A 24,792-nucleotide genomic window follows, 5' to 3' on the forward strand; every position below is an offset into this window, starting at 1 on the left:
TCAATCAGAGTGGCACCTGATATTAAAACATATTTGCCATCCCAAGTTTAGATGAAGCGAGGGGATGGACAAAATGCCCAGGTTCTTTCTAATTCTGGTATTCCATAACATTCAAAGAAAACATCGATATAGAATCGAATCCTCAAGCTACTGTTGCCAGACCTGTATAAATATCACAGTTAATTTATGAAATACTCTCACTTGCAGTGTCTACTAAAGATAGTCTGCCTTGCCCAGTAGAGTTTCTGGTTTTCTCTATCATGGATTCATCATTGGTCACATATTTTCTGCTGATCAAATATTGTTGATAGTGACATTGATGGCAATTGTCACTACTATTATTAATAATAATAGGTTTTCCTATATTTCCTAATACAAATAAAAGATAATGATGCAGCTTGGTAAAGTATTATACAACATGCCTCTGACCTCCCTCTTCCTGACCTACAGAAAGCACCCAGTCCTTCGCTGGTGCATAAATAACTTCTCTACCCCTTTTCCCTCCTAGTCTTCATCTGCATTTTCAATTGGTATTTCTGTTTAAATGTGTTAATCAGGGTGGATAAGTGTCAATTCTTGAGCTGAGGTCTGTCAATTCAGCTCTGAGAAAAAAGCATTGGTCCTTGTTACCAGGAGGTAAGTGCACATAAAAAGATGTGAAGAACAGACTTTTGGACTATGTGGGAGAAGGCAAGGGTGGGAAGATATGAGAGAATAGCATTGAAACACGTTTATTACCATATGAAAAATAGACGACCAGTGCATGAAGCAGGGTTCAAAGCTGGTGCTCTCAGACAACCCAGAGGGATAGACTGGGGAGGGAGGTGGGAGGAGGGTTCAGGATGGTGGAACACATGTCCACCCATGACTGATTCATGTCAATGTATGGCAAAAACCACCACAATATTGTAAAGTAATTAGCCTCCAATTAAAATAAATAAATTGATTAAAAAAAAAAACAAGTACCAGCAATTCCCTACATTTGTACTGACCCATTTTTGTTAGATACTTTCTTTGCTCTGTTGGACTTTTGGCTTTGGCTCATGACCATTCTTGGATTTAGAAACAAATAAACTTTTTATTTTACTGATGACAAACTAAAACCCAAGATGAGACAGTGACTGTCCAGGTCTGCAAAGCAGCTGGCATCAGGGCACGACTACAGCCCAGCTCTCCGAGCTGCCACTCAGTTTAACTTTGGACCAAATCTTTTTGCTTCATATCATCTAGCTAGCCAGTTAGATGCAATCTATGTGTGGGTTGAACAGGAAGATGTTCTCATTAAATCAGATCTTGTTCTCAATTACAAACTGAATTTAAAGTCACTGTGTGTTGACACAAAATTTTCAGATTATGTGGGTCAGCACGCTCACTGTGGAATACATTCACAACTATACATGGGCAAATACACATCTGTGTTTGCATTGCCTCCCACACATGAATACCCAGCACAGCACACACTTGTTAATTTAATTTATTTATAAACATAACCTGCCAAATGTTGAGATGATGGATGATTTGGGGCTTTAATAAATCCAACATTGAATGAGCCCAAGAAATTGTCTGGTGTCAGCTTTTCACTAAATGCAATTAGTCATGTGGAAATATTACAGACATAAAAATAATCTTCAGCTGAATTTCATAAATTTGGTTGAGTACACAGAATGTAGGCAAGCTACTTGTTTAGAAAGAGAAAAAAGAAAGGTGGAGGAAGGAAAGAGAGAGAGAGATCAAAGAAAGAAAGAGGAAGAGGATGGGGAAGAGGGAGGAAGAAGATGCGGAAGAGGGAGGAAGAGGTGAGATAGAAGTATTAAAAGAGAAAGAAATTCCACTTGCCCTCAAGGTTGCACTGAAGTTATTCTTCCTTGTGTGAACAGTAGAAGGAGTGCTATTCTTTGCCTATTCTTTGCCTATTCTTTGCTCAGTATATATTGGTAATGCAGATGGAATGACAGCCCCTTGTTTTGATGCCCTCACTGCCTCGCTTTTACACTGCTTCATTTCCCAGGCAATCATCTGAGAGGGAGCCAGGCAACCTCCCCAAAGAGGCAAAGCCAATAGCAAATGCAGTTAGTTTAGAAGCTTGCTCTGCCCTCCGTGAGAAAACTGCACACACCACTGGAAATCACCCTGCTGGTCTCAGATTTTCCTGTCTCCCATGTCTTCTTCTTCTCCAGCATCTCTCATCCTCTGGACATTAGACTGTAGGTCCTGAAGAGAAGCAGCCCTGGGAGAACTGATCTCCTGATGGGTCATTTCCCCCTGTGCTTGTCCCTTCCTCATGCATTTGGCTGTGAGTTTCTTAAAGACACAGGTTGTTTCTTATAGATTCCCGGGTCACCAGTGGCTAGTTCATGAGTTGGCACATGAGAACTTCTCATGAGTATTTGTTGAATCAGTGAATTCTTTTGACTTTCCTCATCTCATCTAAGGCGAGGAAAGATTCACTAGGAACTTACAAATAAGTTCTTAGAGAGGTTTATGCCTTCCCTGCCAGAGACAAATGTATTTTTAAAGAAAATAAGAAGAGGGCAACTTGGCTCAGAACCTCTGTTTTCTAATAGCAGGATGAGAAGTTTTAGTGACACACCTTCTTGAGGTCATTCTTGAGGTTGATCTGCAGTATCAGGCTTTGTCTTAACTAAGGTGATTAGAACTTTTGCTTCACTGTGTGTTGTTTACTTTCACTGCTTAGCCCTGTGATACAAATATGCCTGGGAGACATGGCATAGTGTTCCAGCTGTTCCACCATCTGCTCCCTCTATCAGCAAGGCCACATTGAGTCGCCTAACCTCTCTGTGCCTCAGTTTTCCAATCTGTAAATGGGGATGATAGTACGTATATGGTTGTTGAGAATCAACTGAGCTATTAAATGTAGTTACCATTTTCCAGGTGAACTGCACCTGGAAAACGGTAGCTACTGTGTAAGAATCAGCTATTATTTTTCTTAGATCTCATTCTGTATAATTGTGAAATGGAAAAAGTAAACAACCTTTGCATTTCCCATTTGTATGATATTTAGCATGTCATAACAAAGGCTGTATCTGAAACAGGGGCCCCATATAGTGGCTTGGGGAGATGATACGACTCATATTTTTGAGTCTAGCAGTGGAAATTAGTATAATGGGAGAGAATTTTCCAGGAACAACTTCATTGCCATCAGGAAGGAAACAGAGCGATGACCTCAGATTCTGAGTCACTGACTATGGGGGAAGAAATCTTGACAGCAATAAACAGAATTTGGTGCCTACACTGTGATTTGAGGAGCAGGTCCTGCAGTGAAGCTGAGGCTGGCTTTTAAACTTAATTATGCACATGTTTCTCCAGCAAGAGTTTATTGAATCATATGGTGTGAACCATAAACAAACACTAAAAACCTGGCTGGGTTGACGGCTACAAGCTACACAATGATCTTTAAAGATCAAATATTTATTCCAAAATCCCAGGAGCCAATCACTCCGCATTAAAGTCAAAAGCAAGTGATCCATTCTTCCCCAACAGTGGCTTATTAATCTTCTCCCTGATTGGAATACGCACAAATAGCCATCCCCCTCACACCACTCCACACGGAGGAGTCAATTTGGGTGACGCACAGCAAATGCATAATCTACAGGATTTAGTAGGTTGCCTTGCCAGTGAATTATTTCTGCAGAGCTTGACATAAATCAACCTCAGGATGCACCATTCGGGGGATGTAAATGTCTGTCTGGGTTCCCCAGTAGTTTTCTGAATTCCCTCCAGGAGGACTTCATTAGGCTTGGGGAAACACTCCGAAGGGTGACTTCAGAGGGTGGCTACTGGGGACAGGAGGACAGACATTCCATCCTCTGCTTACTACAAACCACTTCCTGATTAGCTGCTCAACCCAGGACTCCTCATCACCCAAGGAAGAGAGGCTCTACTCTGGTCCCCACTGGATGCCCAAAGCTGCTGCCTCGTTTCTAATTTCCATTCCCTTTGGGAGCTGAAATGCAAGCTGGTATCACCATGGGAGCTTTGCAGCAGTTCTGGGTTACTCCTTAGAAAAAAATTTTTTTTAATTTTTTCTTTGAATTCATAAGGCAAAGTTCATAACTCTGCCTGTGGCTGGTGACTTGGTCTCTGTGATTTCACAATAGTTATATATGTATGTGTGTATACTTGGTGAAGCGTTAAGTATAAATATCTCTGTTATGGTCCACTGGAGGAAAGCCACCCTCCTGAGGGGAGCTGCTTAGGCTCTCTCCAAATGACCACCCAGCTTGCTCATCTGCCACAACCCCACAAGTTCAATCACACCTCCCGGATAATAAAAGTCTGATAGAGATCCATAGGTTTCTAGATGCTGATTCAACCTAAATGCTTTTGTTTGCAAAAGCAAGTAAACGCTCCTTGGAAAATTCTGCTGACACATTTAGGTTTTGAGGAGCTTGTCTGTGATGGCTTTGAAGCACAAACAGGGGGACAATGGATGATTCCTGTGTACACGACGAAGGAAAAAATTATCATCGCTGTTATTAAGACCATCACTTTCTCTATCTTAATCCTGGCTTGTTTTGTCTATTTAATAAGAATTTTTGCTCCTTAAATAGATATGACCAGCTGAGCTCCCAGGACTACATGTATTAGGAAGATAGATTTTGTTTATTCTGCATTTTTTTAAAAAATAGAAGCCAGTGCATGCATGCAGGCTCATTTGTGTCCAGCTGTTTGCAATTGCATGGATTATAACCCACCAGGCTCCTCTGTCCTTGGAATTCTCCAGGTAAGAATACTGGAGTGGGTTGCCACGCCCTCCTCCAAGGATCTTCCAGACACGGGGATCAAACTCACGTCTCTTGTGTCTCCTGGATTGGCAAGTGGATTCTTTACCACTGAATCACCTAGGAAGCCCCATAGCAGCCAATATTTCAATTAAAAAATAATAATTAATTTTCTACTAAAAAGAAATCATAAGATTAGGGCCCTAATCTCCCAGAGCCCACACTGCTATGTAGAATACCCTCTTGGCAGTTCCCTTAGTTGGATATCATTTCCAGTGTACCATACTCCCCACTGTTTCTAGTTATCAGTTATCTGCAGATACTAAAGCCCAGCCCTTTCCAATCTTTAGTACTTTCTACATGTTAGTACCTTCCATGGAGACATGTACATACGTGCATGGCCCCTGGTGTGATGGTGTGGCTAGAGTGAGGTCACCCTGTTTGAGGAGAGCTTCAGCTCCAGAGGCTTCTGTCATCACATCCAGTTCTGTCACAGAAGGGCAGCTGTTCTCAGATGTAGGAGTTATTTGCAGTAAGTTCCCTATATACGGGAGCTTCCCAGGTGGTGCCAGTGGTAAAGACCTCACCTGCCAATGGAGGATATGTAAGACATTCGGGTTTGATCCCTGGGTTGAGAAGATCCCCTGGAGGAGGAAATGGCAACCCACTCCAGTGTTCTTGCCTGGGAAATCCTACAGAGGAGCCTGGTGGGCTATAGTCCGTGAGATTGCAGCGTCAGACACAGCTGAAGCAACTTAGCACATGCACACACCCCTACGTATAAATGGGTTCTATTCCAAAAGCCCATTCATAAGTACAATTTGTTCATAAGTCCAATAAAGTTATCCCAGGTACCTAACTTTTACAGACAATGCCAGACATGTGAACTGACTTACGTGATTGAACATGCAAACGCACATTCACATCTGTGAAAGTTCACTTGTAGGTCTGTATGTAGGGGACTTACTGTACTTTCTAGGTTGTTACTGAGGCTTGGTGGGGACTACACTGGCTCTCCTATCTCTGTAGCAGGGTCAGCCAAGAGAGTCCTGGGGCCTAAGCTGCTGCTGGACTCAGTGGCCACCTTGACTTCCACAATTCCTCTGAACCAGACAACCAAAATCCACTGGATAATATCCAGATCCAAGAGCCAGAATAAGAAGATGGGGACAAATATCCACTTCCACGTGGTTCTTCCTCTTACAGAGATCTAGACACTGCCAGCAAACCCTAGCAGAGGAAGTCCTACATGGGCTGAGTGGGCACCAGAGTGCAAAAATATCTATATGAGTTTGTTACAAAGTGAGAATGTCAAGGATTTCTGATGCCAAGAGCAGGAATGGCACAGCACTTCTCCACAGATGGTGCCAAGCTCTTTCCAAACACTGACTGGGGTCTGTAGGGTCATTGGTGGCTCTGTAACTGACCATGTTTCTCTGGGTTCTTATACCAGAAGAGTTCTTTTTACACACAAGTTATGATTACACCCCATCCCAATTCCTGAACAGCCAAGATCCAGTTACCTTAGATGTAACTGTTCCTTGCCCTTCCCTACATGGATATGACAATATTTTATAAAATATCCTCATGGAAATACCACGTTTAACCCATTAGTCACTCCCGTTCCAGCCTCTATTTGTAGACAAGCTCTCTTATCTATGTGTATGTTGTTTATTTTGACTGCTTGGTCCTGTGATACAAATATGCCTGGGAGACGTGGCATAGTGTTGCAGCTATTCCACCATCTACTCACTCTATAAATAAACAAGGCCACTTTATGTCACCTAACCTCGCTGGGTTTCAGTTTTCCAGTCTGTAAACAGGGATGATAGTACTTACATGGTTGTTGGTGAGGATTAACTGAGCTGTTAAATGTAAAACACTTTGAACAGCACCTGGAAAATGGTAACTACTGTGTAAGAATCAGCCATTATTTTCTTTAGATCTCATTCTGCATGACTATGAAATAGGAAAAGTAAGCAACCTTCACATTTCCCATTTGTATGATACTTAGCATTCATTTCATAACAAAGGCTGTATCTGAAACAGGGGCCCCATTTAGTAGGGGAGATGCTGCTCCTCGTATAGTTGAGTCTAGCCCCGGAAATCGCCAAGCTGCCTAATAGTGGACCAAAATACCCTGTCTTTGCTCTGGTTCTGGAGAGCCTAAGTTAAAGCTCCTAAGGTTTTTGTCTACCACTCTTCATTTGGGAGTGAAGGATACTAGAGTTGATGAATAGGATTCTAATGAAACATATGTAGCACCAAACCTTCTACTACAAACAACTCAATTTTGTTCACTGCATTCTTTACAAAAACGCACCTTCTTTGGTTGCCACCTTCTCATATTTTATGCCATCATTTATGTCCTGGAAGATTGTCAGTGGGGCTTCCCTGATGGCTCACTAGGTAAAGAATTCACTTGCAATGCAGGAGAAGATCTGGGTGGGGAAGATCTCCTGCAGATTTTCAATAGCTAAAGGATCTGAGAGCTATTCAGAAAACCCAGCAGAATACCAATTCTTGTGGCTCAAGAACAAGAGGAGGTGGACCTTGATTGATTGCAGTCACTATGGAAGAACATCTGGAGGACACCCTCAGACCTTCCATCAGACAGTGGGCAGGGGCTGATAGACAAGCCCTATCCGCTTGGCACCATCCATGGAGAAGTGCTGTGCCATTCCTGCCAACCAGACAGGTCAGACCTTCAGACACATAACAGATCTCTTCTACAGGATGCTGATATTCAAGACCCTCTGAAATGGCACCTGGCTCTGGTCTCCCTTGGGCTCATCTCCACTCCATAGAGCCCAGTTCACAGGGAGCTGCTCTCTGGCCAACACCTGGGTGATTTGAATACAAGGTGGAAGAGATGATGGATTCCCCAGCAGCAGAAAGCCAACTCTATCAACTGGCTTTCCTGGAAACCAGACAAGCCAGAACCAATGTTTTGGAAATCTATCTCATGCACTCACAATGTACCAGAGCATGTTAGCATTTTCCATTAAGTAAACCTGGGGAAGTCTGACCCTCCTCTGTGAGTTGTGGGAGAAAACAGTGTCAGAGACACCACAGGTTTCTCATCATAATCAATTGCATCTATGGTCACACCATCCAGGAAGTTTCTCCAGAATTCACATTCCAACCTTTATTATTATTTTTTAAATGATTTGTTTATTTATTTTATTTTTGGTTGCACTGGGTCTTCATTGCTGCACATGGGCTTTCTCTATTTGCAGCAAGCGGGGGCTTGTCTTCACTGTGGCGCTGCAGCATTTCACTGCAGCGGCTTCTCTTGTGGAGCATGGGCTGCAGGGCACACAGGCTTCAGTAGGTGCAGCACATGGGCTCAGTTGTGGCCCACTGGCTTAGTTGCTCTGCGGCATGTGGAATCTTCCCAGACCAGGATTGAACCCATGTCCTCTGTATTGGCAGGCAGATTCTTATCCACTCTACCACCAGGGAAGTTCCCAACCTCTACTTTAAAACACCAGACTTTCACCTGGTTTCCCCATTCCACTCTGACTAGGCTTCAGCAAAGCCCATCCCAGGCCAGGGCCAGCATGCTCAGGCCCTCATTCATTTGAGATAAGGGATTAAAGCTGAAAGAAATATGTATTTTCCAGCTCCGTCTTGGTTGCTCATGGTAATGGAAGTCTCTCTTTGTTCCCCATGCCCTAACAAGTACTCTCGCCTTCTTCCATGCCATGTTTTGTTAATCAAAGCCACTTACATTGTGCTTTGAGTGTCCTCTGAGCTCCTGACCACTGTCTGGCTGAGGTGCTAAAGGAACGAAGAAATGCCCCAATAGCAGCCGCAGACGGAAGCAGCCACTGCCTTGAGGAGGATGGATAATCCACAAATTGGATAGTCAGCCAATGAATAAATACACATTGATTATGTTCATTTAACTACCAGTATCAACTGCCTATGGGGAGGATGAACTAGTGGAAAAAAAAAAAATTGATGAGCTGGTTAATGTGGCTTATTGGCGAGACAGTTTTAACGTCATGTGGCTTTAAGAGTCCTGTTAAAAAAAAATTAATGTAGAGATTGCATTTTAATGGGTCTGAATCCATAAGCAGTGGGTTGCAAATATGTGTCTCTAGGGGCAGTTCCTGCATTAGGCTCTTTGCTCTGAGATCCTCTGGGGGGAAGAGGGTAACACATCATATTGAACCTTTGTTAAGTACCAGTGGTGCTGTGTACAGAATGCAGAGTGCAGTCAGGTGGGAGATATGAATGGCAGTGTGATAGCTCTCAGCTGCTGAGCAGGTAACAGTGGGATGACCTAGTGCAGGGGAGCTGTGATGGGGCTGAAACAAGGGTTGATGAACGAGTTGGGCAGTGAATGGGACTTGATGCTAAAAGTGATGGAAAGGGGAAATCAAATCCTAATGGACTTAGAGGAGACTTAGATGATGTTAGGTGGTATCAAGAGAAGAAGAGTGAGAAAGACAGAAGAAGAGAAGAAGAAGAAGAAATAGGAAATTATCTAGTCTCATTTATTCCTCTATCACTAAAATTCACCCTGACCTGTACTTCCTTGTTCATATCACTTTTACCACAGGATTTGACTTTAAACCTTACTCAAGTCATTCAAGAAATCTTTACTGGACCATTGCAACTTGCAAGGATTTCTCACATTGATTATTTCCTTGGATGATATTTCATGGGTCATTGTAACAGTATTTTGTTCTTGTAGTAAATGTTATTTAATTTTTGCAAATATTTCATAAGCTCCTTGAGGGCAGATTTTGTCATTTACTTATCTCTGCATTCCCCACAGCTCCTGGTACCATGTTGGAACATAGAAGGTACAAAGTTGATGATTATGAGCTATACTTACTGTGAAAGTGGAAGTCTCATGAAAGTTAACGATCCTCCCACACCCCCCAAGGCTGAGGCTCTCTGGTGTTCTTGACAAATACCTAGGATGGCTGATTCTGACCTACATTCCTCTCTTAGTGTCTTCTCTCTAGAATCCTCATTTTCCTCTCCTTGATTTCCAAGTTCCAGCCCTAGAAAGAGCGAGTCAGTGGCAAGGGACCTTCCCACATCTCCACAATAATCTTCAAACAAGTATGCCTCCAAAGTTTTTCTTTGGGAGCCTGGGTATTCTCTTCTCACCCACCCAAAGTTCTCAACATTCCATAAAAACCACTGCACCAGCTTTCCCTGGGTCAGACTCTGTTTTCTGGTTTCCTTATTTCTGAGCTATGTTCTTGAATCTTCAGTCCCCTCTTTACATGACTCTCAAATTACCAAATTACCAATTGGAAGCCCTGCCTGGCTTTGGTCTTTAGGACGCCACTTCTTACTTGGGTCAGCCCCTTTGGCTCTTTGACTGCATTTTGAGAGCAAGTGAGCCTGGTCCTTGTGCCAGATCCTGTTTGCCAGACGCCCTGCTTGTCAAAGAGGGAGCACAGAAGAAGGCTTTTCTTTAAGTGACCCATATGAGTAAGAAAAACCAAGCCATGTTTTCACCTGATCATCCTGTCTCTACATGGAGGCACCAAGAAGTGACATGCTGGCAAACAGAGGCTCATTTTATTGCTATCATTTGGAAGATCCATGTGTTTCCAGAAATGTAGAAAACTCTCACTCTCCTTTTTACCTCTAGTGTTACCTTTAAACCCTGAGCTCCTTTACACTTGGCTTAAAAGCAATCTTTTCAATGCTATAGAGCTTTTAATTCTTCAAAGTTTTTAATCTCATTTCATCCTTACAATGTCCCTGTGAGGTAGGTAGGGCAGGCATTATTAAACCCATTTGAATAATGAGCAAAAAGAGCTCAAGAAGATGAAGTGTCTTGCTCCACATCCTCTGAGAAGAGATCCTTGTTTCCTGACTCCTGAGTCAGTGGCTTTCTTTTGTTTTTTTTAATCATTCTAGGAATCTTAAGTAACTTGGACATTCTCTTTTCAAACTCTCTTGTGTCCTGGCTCAGGTTGGACAGGAAGGAGAAGGAAGGGTGTGGGAGATGGACTGTGGGGGGAGATGCAGGAGAAAGAAGGTCCAGAAGGGGAAAATGCTTACATGACTTGCATATCAATAGCTACTCATTAGCGAGGGAGAGGTCAGGGCACTTGCCGATAATTATGTGTGCATTATGGTACTTAATGGAAATGGTGCTGTATCTGCCCCATCAAAAACTAATCTGCCCAAGAGATACCCAGGCCCAGCACAGCAAGAATGAAATTCCCTCTGGGCCAGCTTCTGGAACTGAATCTGAAGCCATTAGTATCAGAAGCCCCAGGGAGTGCATCTAGCATGCTGATTCAGACAGTGTAGACTCCAGCCATTAGTAGGGCCAGGCTGGGAACTGGAGAAGCAGCTCTGGAGACGGGATGCTTAGTTAGACTTATCCAGGCTGCCCACAAGTATGGGCTGTGGAAAGGGACTAGAGGACCTTCTCTGCCCTAGTTCCATGAGGTCTTGGCATAAAAGCTCTGCTAGTTCTCTAAAGTGCAGCCAAGCATTTTGTTCCTCTCCCAACTCTATCCTAAGCATAACTATGCCCAGGTCTTACCCAGGGCATCGTGAACATGTATCTTTCTAGTTCATGTCTGGCTTCCTCTTAAGTTCAAGGTGGGTGGGTTTTTCCCTCAACCTTGCAGAGCCACCAACAACCTTGCCTCTAGGAGCCACCGCTAACATAGAGCAGGAAGGCTGCCCTGTGAATACTGGGTGCTTGGGTGCTAAACCTATCTCTGCCTTAGCCAGTTTTGTGACACTGACTAAGGCTCTGCCCCCTTTGCTAGTAACTGTTTTATCTGAAGATGGGTTATCAACAGCTGCTCACCAGGTGGCTGTCAGGCCTTGATTTCATTTGAGAAGAGAGGGGACAAGGGAGGCTATAAAAATATAAAGAATTCTAGAGGCAAAATATTGTTCTTCTATAGATGAGAGGACTTCCTTCCCACCCTCCCCCCCCCCCCCCAGCCAAAGGAAGCACTGCCAGCTGGTATCCCAAGACACTATCAGATAAACAGTTGACATAGATTATCTCTTGGGGTCCTGCTAGTTCAGACAGAGCATGGGACCTAGTCACTGAAAGAGTCAAGGATGGAGAGAGGTCACTCATGCTCTGTCCAGAGAGCCAATGGACCATTCCTGCTCTGATGATCTATTACTTCCCCTCTTTCCCTCTGGTGTTGCCCCTCCCATGGTAATAGACTCACAGGTGGCAGCTGTCACATAGAGAAGACAGCATGTCTTTTCCAAATGTCTATCCCTCCCTTATCCATGTATCCTGAGGGTCCAGAGCTAGTTGGGGTTGGGAAGTCTTGGATCCTCCAGCTTTATAGAAGAAGGAAATATAGTCCAGAGAGAAGACGTTGCATTCAGAGCCAGTTAGGGATGGATGCCAGAGTAGAACCTCACTCCTTCAAAGTCAAGAGCTCCTCATATGGAATCAAGTGATGGATGGAAATGAGATCATACTACCTCTTGATCCAGCTGAATCTCTGAACCAATCCTATGTCATGAAATATCCTAACTCTAACCCTTACACATTCAATCTACTTATTGTGTTACACAAGTAAATCTAGATTTGTGCCGATCCGTATGGTAGCCACTCGTTACATGTGGCTAGGGCTTCCATCTATGGGGTTGCACAGAGTCGGACATGACTGAAGCGACTTAGCAGCAGCAGCAGCAGTCAATCAAAACAAATTAAATTAAAATTAAAATTTTCAGTCACACTAATTACATTAAAAATGCTTAATAGCCACATAGAGCCGATGGCTACCATACTGGACAATGTATATAGAATATTTCCACCACTGAAGAACGTTCTGTTGTACAACACTGGTGGGGGGCTGGGGATTGGTTCTCTCATTTTACAGATGGGAAGACTAGGGCCTGGAGGAGGGGAAGGGTAGCACCTTGTCTCAATCCTGCAGTCAGTGACAAGAGAGACCCTACTTTTTTTACATTAAATATCAAGTCTTTGGCAATAAAATGTAATGATTGTTTTCCATCTGATAGTCCCTGGAAGTAAGGCCTGTCAAATTTCTACAAGGAGTGGTCTCAAGAAAACAACCTGAATGAGGTTTCTGTTGCTGCATTTTCATATTAGTTTAGATAAGATTGAGAAAATGCTGACTGTCCATAACAAAGATTGAAGGTGAATAGATGAGGACGTGTGTGTCAGGGGTGAATATAGACACACTTCAGGCCATCCCCCATCATAAGCTGCCTTTCCACAGTATTTCTGTAAAATAAGCTCATCCCTCTTCCTCCCAAATAAACAAATAAAACTTTGTTTAATATACTAGAAATATCCTTAACTTGTTTGGTGAAGGTTATCCGACTTTGACAGTACTGACAATAGCTAATAAACATTGTATTGCTATTAATATACTAGAAAAGTAGTGTTTAAAAAAGGGAGGTAAAAACCCAGATTTACAATAATGGTCAGACTATATCTGTGTTGTTCTGTGAGGCATTTTAGGAGGACTAGAGATAAACAAATGTATATTATAAAGTATATAGTGAAGCCTGGTATGAGAGATTGGGAATGTTTAACTTACAGAAAAGAAGACTCAGATGGAATATATATATATATATATATATTTACACACACACACATACACACATTTCTAAATATTTGAAGAGTTGTTGAGTAGAAAAAATTATATTTGTTACAAGTTTGTCTATTTGGCTTATTTCCATCATTGTTATTATTACTTCATATTAAAATCTCATTTTCTTTAAAATAGCACTTAAAAAGTTTACTGGGAACTTCATATTAAAGGGAGTCTGCTGTCCGAAATAAGATGGCATTCGATACAGATATTGTGAAAAGGTCTACAGTATGAAATGGACACGGCTGAAGTTATTCTTTTCTCATTAATCAGGATAGGTTGTGCTATTGTTTGTTTCCATTTTTCATCTGTCCTAAGGATTTTAGAGATGTGAGGAGGTTTCAGAGAAGAAACAAAGGAGTTGTGGTTGTACTGCCTTTCAGGGCAAGCTTGGGTGACTTGAGGCCAAGCTGAATACACTGCAGGCAAGTCCTCACCCAGCCCACTCACTGCCCAGAGTCCTCGTCCCTCTCCACATCTGTCCTCCGTGCCTGGAGTGACATGATTGCTTTTTTCCCCCAGCATTTGTACAAATAAATTAAATGGTAATAATTTTCTTTTTTCCCCATAAAGAAAGAAATGACAACACAATTTAAAAGCTGGCAGGCTGTTAAAAAAGGGCCCATATGGCCTCAGACAAACAGAGCCAAGACAGAGCCCCTTGGCTGGACTCCCAAGTCTCCGTGGAGAGGGGCCCTTACCCTGATGACAATGGCATTTGGGGGTTAAATTGACTCAGGCACGTCCCAAGAACAGAGTCTGGTCCCACAGGTTCGTACTGGAGGCAGCGTAGGATGAAAAGTGGAAGTGTTAGTTGCTTAGTCGTGTCTGACTCTCTGTGTCCCATGGACTATATAGCCTGCCAGGTTCCTCCATCCATGGAATTTTGCAGGCACAAATACTGGAAAATTGCCACTTCCTCCTCCAGGGGAACTTCTCGACCCAGGGATCGAACCCCGGGTCTCCTGCATTGTAGGCAGTTTCTTTACCATCTGAGCCACCAGGGAAGCCCTGAGGGAACATCAAAAACAGCACATCCTAGAGGAGACAGGCCCTAGAAGTAGCAGTTCAGATGAGGGACATTTACAAGCTCACAGCACACAGAAGATTTGTTGTGGTACTGCCAAGCTTCCCTTTTACTCTGGAAGCGACAGCTTGTCTCCAGACACAATCTGAGATAAATAAATGGTGGAAGTGGTGTAGAGGTTTGAGTTCGATTTCTAAATTTTTGCTAAATCTTTAGCAGAAGTCAAGGAAATCAAGAAAGATGGGACTGATTCAGTATCTCAGAGTTGCTGCCTCAGCAGACTGGCTTCCTTCCCTGTTCATCCTCACCTCAACAGAAACTTATGATGAACATTTCTTACCTTCTGTAGCATCTATCTGCCTCAGGCCCCCAGCCCACCTCTAAGAATTTTATCGGCACAGCCATTTATATAGAACCAAACCTTGCATTACTGACAACACACAGGTCAACACCATTATCATCATCATCAAAGTTCAACATGCTGCCTTGGAACATGTTTCAGATAGTGTTTCATGGAGCCACTGAGGGGAAAGGAGGTCTGAGTAAGGAGGCCTACGACCGTACCTCCCCACCTTGTACCAGAGCCTTTTTATGAGGCTGGAGGGCTTCAAGGAAGCAATACATGCTTCCTTCCAATACATAGCATGCATAAGAGTCTTGAACCAATAATCTTTCTTTCTGAAAAGTCTCCCAAATTATGGTAGGCATAGGAAATCAATGTAGAAATTTAATCTGGTTATACAGAAAGACTGTGGTCATCCAACAGCATCCAGTGATGTGGTGCAGCAAGGTGTGATGTGGTGTGCTGGGATGTGATGTTGTGTTATGTTGTAGTGTGGCACAGTATTGTGTGTTGTGTTATGGTGTGGTGTGGTATTGGGCATTGTGTTGTGGCATAGTATTATGTGTTGTGGTGTGGTGTGGTGTGGTTTGGTCTGGTAGTAACTTTTGTCTCCTGTTTCCCCTCACCCACTTCTTCGCTGGGGTCTTCAGGTCTTCTCCTATTGAGTTTTAGGCTTCACATCACCCTCACAGGGCTACTTTGCCTCACAGAATCTTTGCCCTTGTAAAGATCCTCAGATCTTTGTCACGTTACACAGAATTGCTTCCATCCAGCACCCACTTACAAGCCAGTTGTCACAGTTGCCCAGGAATTGTTAGCTGATAAGAGTTTTAAAGTATTCTTTCTCCTTTCAATGAATAAGAACCCTGGAAAATCACAAAGTCACCCAAAGAAATGAAAGAGAGAATATTTTTGAGCAGAATAGGGTGTTTAATAATCTTTAAATTCCACCCAGGTTAGAATCATGACCATTCATCTTGCTGTTTTTCAGTCACTAAGTTGTGTCCAGCTTTTTGCAACCCCATGGACTGCAGGACACCAGGCTTCCCTGTCCTTCACTATCTCCCAGAGTTTATTCAAACTTATGACCACTGAGTCAGTGATACTATCCAACCATCTCATCCTCTGTTGGCTCCTTCTCCTCCTGCCCTCAGTCTTTCCAGGAACAGGGTAAACTCAGGTCTACCGCATTTCAGACAGATTCTTTACCATCTGAGCCACCAGAGAAGCCCCAATCATTCATGATATTCTCTTAAATATCAACCAATAGCCAGGGAGCAAAATGACTATTTTTATGGGTTGCTTCTGGCTCTAGTCTTGTAAAGTCAATTAGCATATTGACCCATTGCTGGAGATTGCAAGAAAAGTTCATTCTTCCTGTCGGTTTTGGGCAGAGACAATGAGATTTCCCTGATACTACAATGTATCAATAACTAAACCAAATTGTATGCAGACTAAACTAAATGAAGTGTAAGACTATCCTGCTGTGTAACAAATCTAGTGGAAGTTCATTGTATTATTCTCCAGTTCAACAAAGAGGTCAGTCTGTACCTACCTGTCTCTACACAGTAGAGTTAGAAATCTGAAACTCAAAAACTCTTCTAGAACAGAATTTGAAACCACTGAGCTGAAGCTACACTCACAACCTGAAGAGCAGTTTGAAGAGTATCTTGATCCTCTCAGCTGTGTTTTTCAGTAAATGGACAACCCCATTGCATTCTGTGTTATGTATTTAAGAGAATGTCTTTTTTCCTCAGTTTCTGCTGGATCAAGAGAGAGATAAAGGACTCTGAGCTCAACAAGATACCTTTTCTCTTCCTGCTGGGCACATAGCTTGATCTCATTTCCCAGTCTCTCTAGTGACTGAGTTCTGGTCTATGGAACATGGACAGATGTAACGTATGTAAATTCCGAGTCTGGACCATAAAAACCTGTGCACCTCTCACCACACACCCTCCTTACCACATCTGCTGGCTGGATATGGGCATCCAGTACAGGACTCGAAGACCCCATGGGATGGAAAAGTCATGGTTTGCAAGGATTCTGAGTCAAGCCACTTTGGAGAGCTACCTGACCAGGAACACCAGCAATGAACTATCTCATAAAACAGAACTAAAATTTCGTAATGTTAGGTCACTGAGCTGTGGACTTATTTGTTACAGCAGTTAGTCTATCTTGACTAATACATCACTTCACTTGTTACCATCTTTATATCTAAAAAGACTGCAGTTAGCACAAAATTCTAAAAATCAGAGGATCCATAGCTATGAAATATCATTTTGCTGTAATATATTGGAAATGGGATGGAGAAGAAGAATTTTCCTGTCCTATGCTATATGGTCAGTTAAGTTGACTAAAGATCTTATTCTAATGGGCTTTCCTGGTGGCTCAGGGATAAAGAATCCGCCTGCAATGCAGGAGCTGCAAGAGATGCTGGTTTGATCTGGGTTAGGAGGCAACCCACTCCAGTATTCTTGCCTGGAGAATCCTGTAGATAGAGGAGCCTGGCAAGCTACAGTCCATAGGGTTACAAAGAGTCAGACATGACTAAAATGACTTAGTATGCATGCACACATATTCTAATGAGATCACCAACGAGGAAGATTTTCAAGTTCTGGCTGATTCAGAAAGGGTTTTATCAGGAAACGTTTGCCAAGGTTGTTGCTGTTGTTCAGTCACCAAGTCGTCTCCGACTCTTTCCAAACCCATGGACTGCAGCAAGCGAAGCCTCCCTGTCCCCTTCCATCTTCCAGAGTTTGCCCAAGTTCATGTCCGTTGGCAGGGCTAGCAACGTTATAAAAATTGGATAAATAGGTCTGTAGTACATCCAAGGCCACAGTTATGAAGACAACAGTGTATCAAGTCTGATGGCCCATCAAAATCAGCACTGAGAGCTTGGTAATCCTAGTTGGGAATATCATCAGAAGAGTGGTTTGCTGCCAGGGGCAAGTTGAGATAAACGGTTCAAGCCTGAACCATTAGAGGCACAGATATGCTGGGGGTTTACAATGCTCAGTGTGTCTGGGGCCAGAGAATGTGACGGCTTCAAGGCAGACTGCTTCACAAGGCAATCAAGAAATAACCCTAGTTAAGTTTCAATCATTCTTCAAAACTTATTTGCAATAGAATTTTTAAATAAACACAGCTTTCAAAGCTTAATTGGTAAATATAGACTTAGTTCTGAGTTTCAGCCAGAGAAATACATTGTCCCTTGAATAATGTGTCAAATAGAAAAATGTATTTGAGAAAAGATACTGTAAGAATTCTAGAATGTATACTCCAAAGCGCATTGCCCCCAAAGAGTTAGGAGCTCTGGTTCTGAATGCTAATTTGACTGTGGTGGTGTATAACCTTGGGCAAATCAGCCATCCTTGTTTTAGTTTTCTCACCTGAAAATAAGGAAATTAAATCTGATTCCCTGAAAATAGAGTCATTTACAACTATAAAGTTCTCCAAGTCTAAGATATAACCTTTCATAAGTGTGTGTGGAACAGGCAGTGAGAGAGAGAACAAGGAAAATGTGTCTGCCTTAGTATGGAAGACTGGAGTCTGAATATAAATTCTGGTTGAGTCTGGTCACAGATTGTCATTCATTAGAGAGTACACTGACTCCAGTGGTCAAGACAACCCAGACACCTTGCCCCACCACATAAAGGGAGCCTGTTCAGGAGCTAACTCTGAAAATTTCTCCTGAATCTCACATGGCAGAGAAAAAGATCACAGGCCTTTCATAAACAGAAAGCACTGTCGATACCCTTCGCTCCTCAGCTCTTTTGAATCATTGACGAGGGATTCAACTGCCCTGAGCCCTAGTGCTCTCTCATCTGTAAAATGGTAATAATCAAGATCTCCCAGAATGTGGGGCTTGGGTAAAGAATCAGCCTGCAATGTAGGAGACTGGTTTTATCCTTGGGTCAGGAAGATCCCCTGGAGAAGGGAACGGCATCCACTCCAGTTTTCTTGCCAGGAGAGTTCCATGGACAGAAGAGCTTGGTGGGCTACATTACATGGGGTTTCAAAGAGTCAGACATGACTGAATAATCACACTTTTCACTTTCCCAGAATTTGAGACCAGTACAAATGACTGTCATTCTTTGAGTCTCCTGGTTCATTAAACAAGTGAAGAAATGCCAAAACAAGCCTCATAACCATCAGAACATATTTTAAATGTTCACATTCAATAAACTATTATTTTAAATACATACAGACATACGGGGTAACATTTGGCAATGCTAATGGCCCTTTATGAAAGTGAGGGCCAGATAAAACATCCCTAAACCCCTCCTTAAACCCTGACTCACCTACTCCTCCTTCACCCCATCACATAGCTTTCTTTTGATGGATTCAACGTGGTGGATTCAATTGTGATGGATTCTAGTGAGGGACTGAATGAAAAAAAAAAAAAAAGTTTATAAAGTGCCTGACATCACACAGACAGTAGGCACACAATAAATGGAAGCTATTATAATGAGGATGACCTGGGGATGAATTTGAAGTTCAGTAAAGCCTTGAAAGGACTTCCGTGGTGGCTCAGACAGTAAAGCGTCTGCCTACAATGTTGGAGACCCAGCTTTGATCCCTGGGTCAAGAAGATCCCCTGGAGAAGAAAATGGCAACCCATTCCAGTACTCTTGCCTGGAAAATCCCATGGACGGAGGAGCCTGGTAGGCTACAGTCCATGGAGTCGCAAAGAGTCAGACATGACTGAGCAACTTCACTTTCACTTTAAAGCCTTGTAAACGCCTCTGTGTCATCCTGCAGAGCACAGTGTAGACTGAGGGTGTGCCAGGAAGGTACAGCCCTCTCCCTGGTCTCCAACCTTGTCTCCAGCTAATCCTCTTAGCAGTCATAAATGTCCTTAAAGGCAAACCATCCAACCTGGGCCTCCAACTCCTTGACTGTGGAGCCAGACAACACCAGGAGGCCCACTTGAGTCTTTAGGAAAGCAGGCAGAGGATCCCTCCTGCTCTTTGGCATTTGTTTACTGCAGATTATTTATTGTGGAAATATGAGATGGATGGTTAAGGAAGGAGAGAACAAACAAACCTACCTTCCTCGCTTGCCTTAACGTGTTTGAGTTCCTACTTGTTCGCGCTGAAATGTCTATAATTTACTTTTCAGTTTTGCAATGTTTATGGCTTTTATGTCATTTGAAGGTTATTTATAACAATTATATAAGGAAGCAAAGTGCCATAAACTGAAGTAATTTACTGTAAAATATCTGAAATGCTAAAATATCAAGCGGTGCATTGCTATAGCACTTGTACTGCTCTTAGAAAAAGGAAAAGGGGAGAAATCAGCTAAAAATGTAGCCTCTACCCCATCATCCAGTCTCTTACATTCATCTTGCAGAGATTTATAAACTCAGGAGCAACTGGCAAGTATTACTTTAATTGCTTTTAGGGAGGGGTTGGGGATAGAGAGAACACGACTCCTTGTTACAGCACCCATGAACTTAGATGGATTATTCTGTAGCACAAGGATGCAAAAGCAGTCAGATGTGGTGGATATCAAGTCATCCATGACTGTTCTTCTCCTTCTATTAAATTCTGATGATGGTAACGGCAGGAGGAAGAGAACTACGGAGTGATGGGTCTAAGTCTTATTTGTTAGTTTCAGAAAGCCAACTAAGTAACTTGAGTTGTCAGCTTAGTGAGAGACTAAGGTCTGAGAGGTGTCTCTTGCTGGAGACAGGCAAGAGTCTCCCCAAGCAGAGACAGGACTTTGGTCCTTTGTAAGACCATGACTTGGTAAACAACTTTTTCTTTTCCATTCTATTATTATTATTTATTATTAATCAGCAAATGTTGAAAACTAACTATGAATCACTTGTTAGAAATGCATGGTGATCAATAGAGTTGTAGCCCTTGTATTATCAAGCTGATAATCCAGCAGGTTCCATTCTGAGCTTAGAACAATTAGTTTCTTGATGCAGCCAATGAGAATATGATCATGCAGTGGGAATTAGAAGAATGCTTCTTCTAGACCATAGCAGGGTGGCCTGCTTCTAAAGATGTTGGTGGGGCTTATAGCTAGTGAGCAGAGCTCACTTCACAGAGCTGCCCCCTGACTTTGCTTCAGCCATGAAAAGGAAGTAGACTTTTTGCTACGTCTATTTATGCAATGCTCTGTTGAAAGGAAAACTGCCCTGTGGTTATTCATCAACCTGAACTAGCCACAAAGAGACTAATGAATTTCAGGTCCATCACCTCCACGTGAACCAGGGCACAAGGACCCTAGGGACCATTTCTCAGTAGTAAAACTCTTACTGGAGCTCTGAAGTGGTGGAGATATAGAGATTTTGTTAGTTACTAAAATAGAAGGGTAATAAAAAAGACGGGCAGCTTGATACTATGAGGCTGTTAGGACTCTGGTCTACTAGGTATGATTTAGTGGATGATGAGAAAGGCAACTCTCTTCCTCCCAAACTTCACCTCTTCTGGTGCACAAAGAAGTCTTTCAAATTCATAGTACCTAAAAATCCTCATTATCTCTGAAGGTTAACTTCAACTCCTCCTTATTGGGCCTCCTGTTTGTTTGGTTGTTTTTTAAAATAAATATATTTTTAAAATTATGTATCCAACAGAATGGTAACATGGAAGTATTTAGCTTGATGAACTATCACAAAGTTAGTAACCCATTAAGCACCATGCACATCAAGTAGAACAGTCCCATCACCCTAGAAACCCCTTATGTTCCCTCCTGATCCTTGCCCTGTCACCTTTCCAGAGATCATCACTATTATAGTATCAGTGCAGCACATCCCTCTTTGTTTGGCTTCATTGACTGTTTCAATATTATGTTTTAAAATGTATCCTTGTTCCTTATAACAGTAGTTCATTTGTTTCCACTGCTGTATACTATTCCACTGTAAGTTCATATCACCATTTATTTACCCATTCTATTGTTAATAGACTTTAGGATTATTTCCAGTTTGTACTTATGAAAAGCAGTGATGGTATAAATACTCTTGTACAAATATATCTTTTTGTGAGCATGTATACACATTTCTGATGGGTACATACCTACAAATGGGATTGCTGGGTCATAGGGTATATATATGTTCACATACTGCCAAACAATATGTTTTCCAAAGTGGACACTCCAACTCACATTTCCCCCAGCACTGGATGAGAGTTCTTGCTGTTTCTCAACTGCATCAAAACTTGAAATTATCAATCTTTTACATTTTAGTCATTATGGTGGATATGTATTGTTATTTCCTTGTGGTTATTATTGTTGTTTTTTATATCAATTCCACTGAGATATAATTTACATAAACTGTGTACCATTTAAAATATGCAATTTGACAACCTTTGAGAAATGTGTATTTCTGAATAGCTATTGCTCCAATGAGGGTATAAAACACTATATCATCCTAGAAAGTTATACTCGTCTACAGTTAACCTTTGCCCCCTACTAATTCAAGATAACCACTGATCTCTTTCTAGAACCACAGGTTAGCTTTACTATTTTAGAACTTCATATAAATGAGATAATTTATAGTATGTGTGCTTTTGTGTCTGGCTTATTTAGCTCAGCGTCACATTTTGAGATTCATCCACATTGTCACTACATATTGTGTAGTTTGCTCCTTTTTATGGCCCAGGAGTAATCCATTGTCTACAGCTGAAAATTTGTTTATCCATTCACCCGTTGACAGACATTTGAGTTGTTTCTCATTTGGAGCTCTGTGAATTAGGCTGCTATAAACATTTGTATTCAAGTCTTTTTGTAAACATATATTTTCACTTAGATAAATACCTAAGAATAGAATTTCTGAGTTATAGATGAGATGTATAATTAATTTTATAAAAAACTCAGAACTATTTCCCAAAATGTTTGTGCTATTTTGCACTTTATCATCGATATATGGGAGTCCCAGTTGCTTCACATCCTCACAAACGTTTGGTATTAAAATCTTAGATATTCTAGTGAACAAGAACTGTCTCCTTATCTTTTAAATTTGCATTTTCCTGATGCTTAATTGGGGCGTCCCTGATAGTGCAGTTGGTAAAGAATCCACCTGCAATGCAGGAGACCCTGGTTCAATTCCTGGATTGGGAAGATCCACTGGAGAAGGGGTTAGGCTGCTGCTGCTGCTGCTGCTGCTAAGTCGCTTCAGTCGTGTCCGACTCTGTGCAATCTCATAGACGGAAGGCCACCAGGCTCCCCTGTCCCTGGGATTCTCCAGGCAAGAACACTGGAGTGGGTTGCCATTTCCTTCTCCAACGCATGAAAGTGAAAAGTGAAAGGGAAGTCACTCAGTCGTGTCCGACTCTTAGCAGCCCCATGGACTACAGCCTACCAGGCTCCTCCATCCATGGGATTTTCCAGGCAAGAGTACTGGAGTGGGGTGCCATTGCCTTCTCCAAGGGGTAGGCTACCCACTCTAGTATTCTTGGGCTTCCCTTGTGGCTCAGCTGGTAAAGAATCCACCTGCAAAGTCAGAGACCTGGGTTCAATCCCTGGGTTTGGACGATCCCTTGGTGAAGGGAAAGGCTACCCACTCCAGTATTCTGGCCTGGAGAATTCCATGGGCTGTATAGTCCATGAGGTCGCAAAGTCAGACATGACTGAGCAACATTAGACTGAGTATCTTTTTCAAAATATTTATTTATTTAACTTTTGGCTGTTCTGTGTCTTTGTTGCTTTCCCTAGTTAGAGAGAGTTTGGGGCTACTCTGTAATTATGGTGCAAGGACTTCTCATTGCACTGGCTTCTTTAGTTGCAGAGCATGGACCCTACGGCATGTAGGCTTCAGTAGTTGTGGCTCGCAGGTTTAATTGCCGTGTGGCATGTGAGATCTTCCTGCACCAGGGGTCAAACTGATGTCCCTTGTATTGCAAGGTGTATTCTTAACCACTTAACCACTGGGGAAGCCCTTGAGTATCTTTTTGTGCTATGCTGTGCTTAGTCACTCAGTTGTGTCCAACTCTTTTTGACTATAGCCCACCAGGCTCCTCTGTCCATGGGAATTCTACAGGCAAGAATACTGGAGTGGGTTGCCATGCCCTCCTCCAGGGAATCTTCCCAACCCAGGAATCAAACCCAGGTCTCCTGCATTGCAGGCAGATTCTTTATTGTCTGAGTCACCAGGGAAGCCCAAGAGTACTGGAGTGGGTGGCCTATCCCTGCTCCAGGGGATCTTCCCCATCCAGGAACCGAACTGGGTCTCCTGCATTGCAGATGGATTATTTAATAGGTGAGCTATCTTTTTAATAATGTTAATTACATATTTGGATATTCTGTTTCACTATGTGCCTATGTCATTTCCCATTTTTGAATTTTGCGTTGTCTATCTTTTTATTTGTTGAATTTTAGGACTTACTTATACATACTAGATACTTGTCTGTTGTTTATATGTTATAAATATTTTCCATAGGTTTTTTTTTTTTTTTTAGAAGACAAATTCCACTGGACAAATGGAATCACTGAGTCACTTCCAAGTAAGTTAATGTTTAAAATCAATTCTGTTTTGCATGGAGGAATTGAACTGTAGCGTTTATTGAGCTATGAAGAAGGTAAGAGAAAGGAATAGCAGAAAGGCCAGAGGGATAGGTTTTGGGTGGAGAAAACGAGCAAAACTGATGTTGCAGTGGAGAAAGCTTTGGGAGCTGGCAAGACAAAATGCTTCCACACATACACAACCAGTGGTGGTTGCCCATGCTAAGGAGGATTACGGTTGAAACTGAATTGAATGGGAATCAGTGTTAGGACTAATAAGAAAATCACCACTGGCCTTGTAGTGGTGAAGTATGCATCATTTGCCAAATGAGAAACAGAACTTAGAATTTCAGAATTCTAAGAAAGCTTGAGATTGCCTATCCCTCTCGTTTTTCAAAAGACAAATTTAAAATCTACAACAAAATCAGTTGCCCAATGTCACAGCATGGTCTATATGCTAAAGATTTAAGTAGTCTATTGTGGATCTTAAAAGTGGGAAAATACTTGGACTTAGCATCTTGATAGACAATTTATGGTGTTTATCAGAGACAGCATATTACCTCATATGCAGTCTTGTCCAGGTGGTGCAGTGGTAAAGAATCTGCCTGCCAATGCAGGAGAAACAGGTTTAATCCCTGGGTT

The sequence above is a fragment of the Bos grunniens genome, chromosome 8, assembly GCF_055505025.1.
Source record: "Bos grunniens cultivar Pamir isolate PY7600 chromosome 8, Bosgru_T2T1.0, whole genome shotgun sequence".
Classification (NCBI taxonomy): domain Eukaryota; kingdom Metazoa; phylum Chordata; class Mammalia; order Artiodactyla; family Bovidae; genus Bos; species Bos grunniens.